This window comes from Onychostoma macrolepis, chromosome 08 (assembly GCF_012432095.1).
Source record: "Onychostoma macrolepis isolate SWU-2019 chromosome 08, ASM1243209v1, whole genome shotgun sequence".
NCBI lineage: Eukaryota > Metazoa > Chordata > Actinopteri > Cypriniformes > Cyprinidae > Onychostoma > Onychostoma macrolepis.
The window spans coordinates 4,131,721-4,138,722 of NC_081162.1; the positions used below are offsets into that span (position 1 = coordinate 4,131,721).

General features: G+C 32.6%; 1 long non-coding RNA gene across 1 annotated transcript; it reads left to right on the forward strand.

Moving 5' to 3' along the window:
• The first annotated feature begins 532 nt into the window (after positions 1 to 532).
• Positions 533 to 3,740, forward strand: LOC131545977 (uncharacterized). Its single transcript, XR_009272556.1, has 5 exons — positions 533 to 846; positions 1,085 to 1,189; positions 1,462 to 1,531; positions 2,221 to 2,314; positions 3,403 to 3,740. It is a non-coding gene; the product is annotated as an uncharacterized LOC131545977 (long non-coding RNA).
• The last annotated feature ends 3,262 nt before the right edge of the window (positions 3,741 to 7,002 follow it).

Genomic DNA, 7,002 nt, shown 5'->3' on the forward strand with positions numbered 1-7,002 from the left:
TGTAATGTAATATAATTTCTAAATTAATAATTAATTGCTAAATGTTATTATGTTGTTATCAAAACATTCTGAGAACAGTATTCATGTCCTTATGATTTCAGGCTACTTTATTAACATTACCATAATGTTGGGAGAAACATCTTTAGAAAAAAAAAAACACTTATAGGCTATATAAAACAAGAATAGAACAGAATATGATAGAAAAATAAAATGTATTTAAATATGAAACTACAACCTCGATTAGGATGTGGCAAAGTCACTGAATCTTTTATAATTATATACTTTATCATTATTAATTATATATCTTTTATAACTTTTTGAAGTCATAGGCCTATAGTGAAATGTCATACACTGTAAATCAGTGGCATTTGCTAAATTAAATTAGTTAATTTAACAAAAAAAGTTATTTCAACTCAATATATATGTGATGTGAACTCAAAATCTAATTAGGTTAAGGGGAACTCAATCTAAATAAGTATAAATTAATTTAATCTACCATCTGGTTATTATGTCTAAATGGCTGACCACAAAATATTTTAAAGAAAAATTTGCTTAATTCATGATTTCTAACATTGTTTTTCTAGAAATCACGTTTGCTTTATCTCTTTCAATATTAATTAAATAGCCTTCATAACTAAAGATAATACAATAAATACATAAATCTGTTTCATATTAAGCATAGATCAATCCTTTTAAAGAAATTAATTTTACTCGAGACAAAATATTATCCGGTGTTTTTCAAAAACCGCGCGCATTTTTCAGTCAGTCACATCCGCCCCTCCCCCACAGCTCACAGTCACTGGATCACAGCCGGACGGCTCGCGACGCCGTCACGGAAAATAACAGGTAAGCATTCACTTTTTTATTCCTATTTAAAGCACTTTTGAACGTTATTTTGTGTTTTGTCAATTTTATCTGAAGATTAACCAGCTCAGTTATCATTGTAATGTTAGCTAGCAAAGAAGCAAGGACAACCACATCAAAGTTATCAACGGCAAGTGTTAAATATGCAGTGTTATACACAACAGTTTGTCAGTGATAAATTAAGGTGTGTGTGTGTGTGTGTGTGTGTGGTTTCTCACAGCTGGACACAGACAAACGAGTCCCGCGAATTGTATTTTTAAACTGGAGAGACAGCTGACAGGATGTCGTCATCTGTAACCGTCACTCGCCACAGTTCTCAAGAGAGGTAAAGCAAAGACATATTCTCTGTATTACAATGCCTTTAAACTTTTAGTTAATCATTATTATCCGCTTTGTCAGTTTCATCTAGAATATCCATGTGATGCTGATCAAGTTTTCTAAATCCATGAACGCAGTGAACAAAGGGGCTGAGGAGCATTTATAATGACTGTTTTGTTAACTTTAGTTAACATTTTACACAGTTATTTGCTCCTCACTGTCTTTCTTAAAATTCATACTAACAAATTGTTGTCATGCTTTTGAAATCAATCTTTTCAGAAAGGCAGCGAGGGGTGGTGTGATGTCATTTGCAACAAGACGGCTGATACTAATATGAGCCTAAAATAAAGTAAGTAGAATTCACATTAAACAAATTGATGGGCTTTAGTGTTGTACAAGATGTAATTTGTCACCTTATAAACAGTTATTTAAATTCATCGTTCTTCAGTTTTTATATTTTGATGAATTGCTATTAATGCAGATGTAATGATGACCAGAAATGACCAGCAGCACAAATGTTAAGTCTTCTGAAGCAATAGTATACTTTTGTTTTGTGAATATTAGATTGAAATTTAAACCTAAAGATCAAATTGTGAATAACGTTACACAATACAGATGAAAAATAACAAACTAACATCCCACAAGAATGACATCTAAAGACCAGTCATGTTTGATGTAATGTAGGGTGCCACCAGTTTGATGCAGAGTGAATTGGCAGAGTGAATAACATCTTAAATTTCAGTTTGTCATTCCGTTGAAGTCTTTTGGTATTTTGTGTTGCTTCAGAAGAATACCAGTGAAGTCTTAAGTTCTGATTATAGTTATACATTTATATACTTAACTAATATAGATGGGGGAAAAAAAACTTCTACTTTCCCTTATCCTAAAGTTGCTTTGTTTTCTTATAAAGATGTCAGGTAATTGCTAATGCTAAGTTTGTAGTGGTTAAAAATTGTCTTATGATTCATAAAAATAAGCTGTCCATAAATGTTGCTTAATTGTGAGTTAAATTTCTCTAATTTTGTGTTTTGTCTTCAGGGACAATAATGGCATCAGCCATTCAAGTTATGATCCTGGCAGATCTACTACTATCTGAAAAGTAGTCTCTGCAGATTGTTTCAAGATACACAAGGTAGGACACATGTCAGGACAACTTTATATTTACTTGGCAACATTTAAAAATTTTAACTGAGATCAGTATAGTTAAAAAAATAATAATAATCTGTCATGGTTTGCTCACCCTCATGTTGTTCCAAATTCATTTTGAATGAATTTCATTCATCTTCAAACAAATGTTTTTATTTTTGATTTTCATTCATCATTTTGTCTTTCCATTGGAAGTCTTTATTTTCAAGCTTCTAAAAGTTTATAGTTTAGGCTTTGACACATAATAAAAAGCTACTTATACCTTCTGTTATTTATCTTGTTTCTGAATACCTGTAAAATTTAAAGGATTAACTAACAACTTGAGTGTAACTTGTTTTTTGCTCTCAATGCCATTTTGACAATGCAGTTTTTAATCCATGCAGCATTTTTTTTAAAGGAAAACATTACAAATTATTCCTTAACAATTTAACTGATGTGTTAATAGCGAAAATTCTTACTGTCAGTTAATGGGTCAATGCTAGCATCCCTACCCAGAAACACCTACTAGAACCTATTAATCTTACCTGTTTTATCTCTGAGTTTCCTTCCTTAACTGAGTTCATGTAACAGTTTATTAGCTAATAACATGTAACAAGGCAACTTTTGCCATTTAATAACTTTATTGATGACTTCTAAATGTTAAATGTTGAAGGGATTTTTCCTGTTTCAAATTGGTATAAAATGGAAATTGCAGTTGACTTAACTACCCTATTATGATGTATTTCCAGTAGTGTGCATGTGTATACCTATCAAGATGAATAAATTAGGTCAATTTATGTTGACCTAAAAATTGTTTTTCGGAAGTGACATGATGAAAATGTATTATTTGAATGTTTATATTTTTCTTAATCTAATGATGCTTCAGAAGACGTTTTTCTTAATGCTGCTAGTAGCTTGTCATTGAAAGTAACATATGCCAAGTCAAATGAAACTACCTTTGACTCTTGAGTAATGTAATATTTGTAGAACTCGCAGCACAGATCCTAATAATTTTTTTGGCATAGCCACACTAATTATTTTATAGGCATTTTGTAATATCACTTTGTAACATCAGCCAATCTGTTTACTTTATAGATGGAGCGTGGAGAGACGGGACATGGACCACAGTTTTTCAGCACCCACACCCCACACTCAAATTCATATAGAAGTTCTCAATTATTAAATGTTAATTTCATAGTTTATATTTAGCTGTGAAGTTATAGTTCATTGTCATAAATATTAAACTACATATTATTATTATTATTATTATTATTTTACATGATATGCAAATTTCACCAATTTGTTTAATGTGTTAATTAACTTTTTGAAATTGATTATCTTTAATAATTCAGATACCTGTTGAAATGCACATGTAATTATATACTTGCTCGTATCTGGAAGGTTGTGTTAATAAAAATGATGTTGAAAGCGAATGTTGCAATACTGCTAATCTTAAAATAACATTTTATTAAACTAAACTTTGTAATGTTCCAAATGTTTTTAGGGTGTTGTATTTTTAAGAAAATGTAGGTGGAAATAAAGTTGTAGGAACATTATGCTAACCATAAAATAATGTTCTAGCAACGTTAGGCAAACTAGACATTTTGACGTTCTTGGAATGTTCCAAATAAACGTTAATAGAACATTATATTTTTAATGAAAATTAGGTTGCAAGAACATTGCAGGAAAGTTATGCTAACCATAAAATAACGTTCTAGCAACGTTAAGCAAACTGGACATTTTAACGTTTTGGAATGTTTCAAATAAAAGTTCATAGAACGTTATATTTTTAAATTAAATTTAGGTTGCAGGAACGTTATGCTAACCATAAAATGTTCTAAGAACGTTAAGCAAACTGGACATTTTAACGTTTTGAATGTTCCAAATAAACGCTCATAGAACGTTATATTTTTAAATGAAATGTAGGTTGCAAGAACGTTGCAGGAACGTTATGCCAACCATAAAATAACGCTCTAGGAACGTTAAGCAAACTGGACATTTTAACGTTCTTTGAATGTTCCAAATAAACGTTCATAGAACGTTATATTTTTAGTGAAATTTAGGTTGCAAGAACGTTGTAGGAACATTATGCTAACAAAAAAATAACGTTGTAGGAACGTTAAGCAAACTGGACATTTTAACGTTCTTGAATGTTCCAAATAAACATTTATAGAATGTTATATTTTTTGTGAAATTTAGGTTGCAAGAACGTTGTAGGAACGTTATGCTAACCAAAAATAACGTTGTAGGAACGTTAAGCAAACTGGACATTTTAACGTTCTTGGAATGTTCCAAATAAACGTTCATAGAACGTTATATTTTTAAATGAAATTTAGGTTGCAAGAACGTTGTAGGAACGTTATGCTAACCATAAAATAATGTTCTAGCAACGTTAGGCAAACTAGACATTTTGACGTTCTTGGAATGTTCCAAATAAACGTTAATAGAACATTATATTTTTAATGAAAATTAGGTTGCAAGAACATTGCAGGAAAGTTATGCTAACCATAAAATAACGTTCTAGCAACGTTAAGCAAACTGGACATTTTAACGTTTTGGAATGTTTCAAATAAAAGTTCATAGAACGTTATATTTTTAAATTAAATTTAGGTTGCAGGAACGTTATGCTAACCATAAAATGTTCTAAGAACGTTAAGCAAACTGGACATTTTAACGTTTTGAATGTTCCAAATAAACGCTCATAGAACGTTATATTTTTAGTGAAATTTAGGTTGCAAGAACGTTGTAGGAACATTATGCTAACAAAAAAATAACGTTGTAGGAACGTTAAGCAAACTGGACATTTTAACGTTCTTGGAATGTTCCAAATAAACGTTCATATAACGTTATATTTGTAGTGAAATTTAGGTTGCAAGAACGTTGTAGGAACGTTATGCTAACCATCAAATAATGTTCTAGCAACGTTAAACAAACTGGACATTTCCACATTTTTGGAACATTCCAAATAACGTTCCCACAACCAAAACAGAACGTTACAAAAACGTTCTCAGAACATAAATTTGTTAGCTGGGATACATGCCAGATCAGTATGTGGTGCTGTAATTCTGCCACAGAGATACACTAAAAACAGAGAAGAAGACCTGGAGCATGCACATACCTTGCGCGCTATATACAAACTCAACACAACAACAAGAAAACAAACATGGAACAATACATTTATTAATCTTTGTTAATGTTAGTTATTAAAAAGACAGTCGTTCAGTGTTTGTCATGTTGTTGTTGCTGTTACATGACGTAGCGGTGTCTGACTAGGTACGAGACGTGGAGTGATGACATTGTTTCACAAAATATACGGATTGGCTGTACACAGGAAAATGCAAGGGTGTCTTTTACAGATTTATCCACATCAAAACAAACTCAAACCTAATGCAACACAAACAATGTCCCAAGCCCAAGTCCCAAATTCGTTTGATGGTCTCTGAGCCGTTCACTGTATGTTTCAGCAGATCTCTGTCCAGTCTCTGATTGGACTCTAGTGAAACACCCAGCAGAAACCACAGAAATAGATCAAGCTGACCATTTGCATTCTGTAAGGATTTATCAACCGCTGATTTGAATAGCTTTTACAAATTGTTTAAACTTACTGTATGTCCTTTTTTTCAGAATTAACTTGACCCTGCTGAAAAATGCAGCATAAACCATGAATTCTAGTTCATGCTGGTTAGTGATGGTATAGTGCAAGTTAGTGCTGCTATAATGCTGGTCTAGCTGGTGGACTTTTCTGAAGCAAAATGGAGCTGGTGAAGCTGATTCACCAGCATGGTCTTGCAGAGTTGAGTGTGAGTAGGCCAGTTGTATGTATGCAAGCAGTGTTTGGGGACAAGCATCAGTTAAAAAAGAGCTTGTGTACATTGCAAAACTAAAACATTCAGAGACATGAAAACAAAGAAAAATCCCAAATAACAGCATAATCATAAGCAGTTTGTTCAATAACAGGAGTTATGAGAAGTGCTATTGCTAATAAAGAGCTCTTGATAAAGAACTCGTGTCAAAACCCAGCTGTCAGTCACTGATTAATAATAGGTATGTCATTGCAGTCAGAATCATAATGGTGACTTAAAACCACCATAAACAATATGAAAGAAATATTTTTTTTTTTTGTTCGTATTATTCCTCTTATCTTCAGTGATTCTGCTTTTAAACTGCAAGTGTCATCATTAACGTCAATGTTGTTGAGTTAGTCTACTTTATTTCACTAACTGCAACTCTGCTTCAGTGTTGATTCTACTGTATAGATTGGGAACATGTGAAAACTGAGCAGTGTTTGTTTAACACTGAGGGTTCTGCAGTCCCATTAAACATGTAACCTGCATAATTTTTTTTCTCATAATTTCTCAAAATAATTTATTCAAATTGGATAATTGGTCTTTATTCAACTATGAACACACACTCACAAAAACCTATGTAACGGATGCATGAGCTTTGCTGTGGTTTTGATGGGATCATTCTAGCAACCCAAAAGATCCACCAGAATTCCAACCTGTTCTCAGCGTGCAAAACACAGTCCACCAGCACACCTGCTCCCCATGCTGGGGTCCAGCAACCAGCATCCCATACTGGTCCCAGCATGCAAAACCTCATGTTCTTCATTAACCCCTTAACTCTCCCTCCCTCTATGTCGTAGTGATGTGTGTTGATCCTGTTCAGGAGTGTTTTATTCTTTTCTGGTTTGAT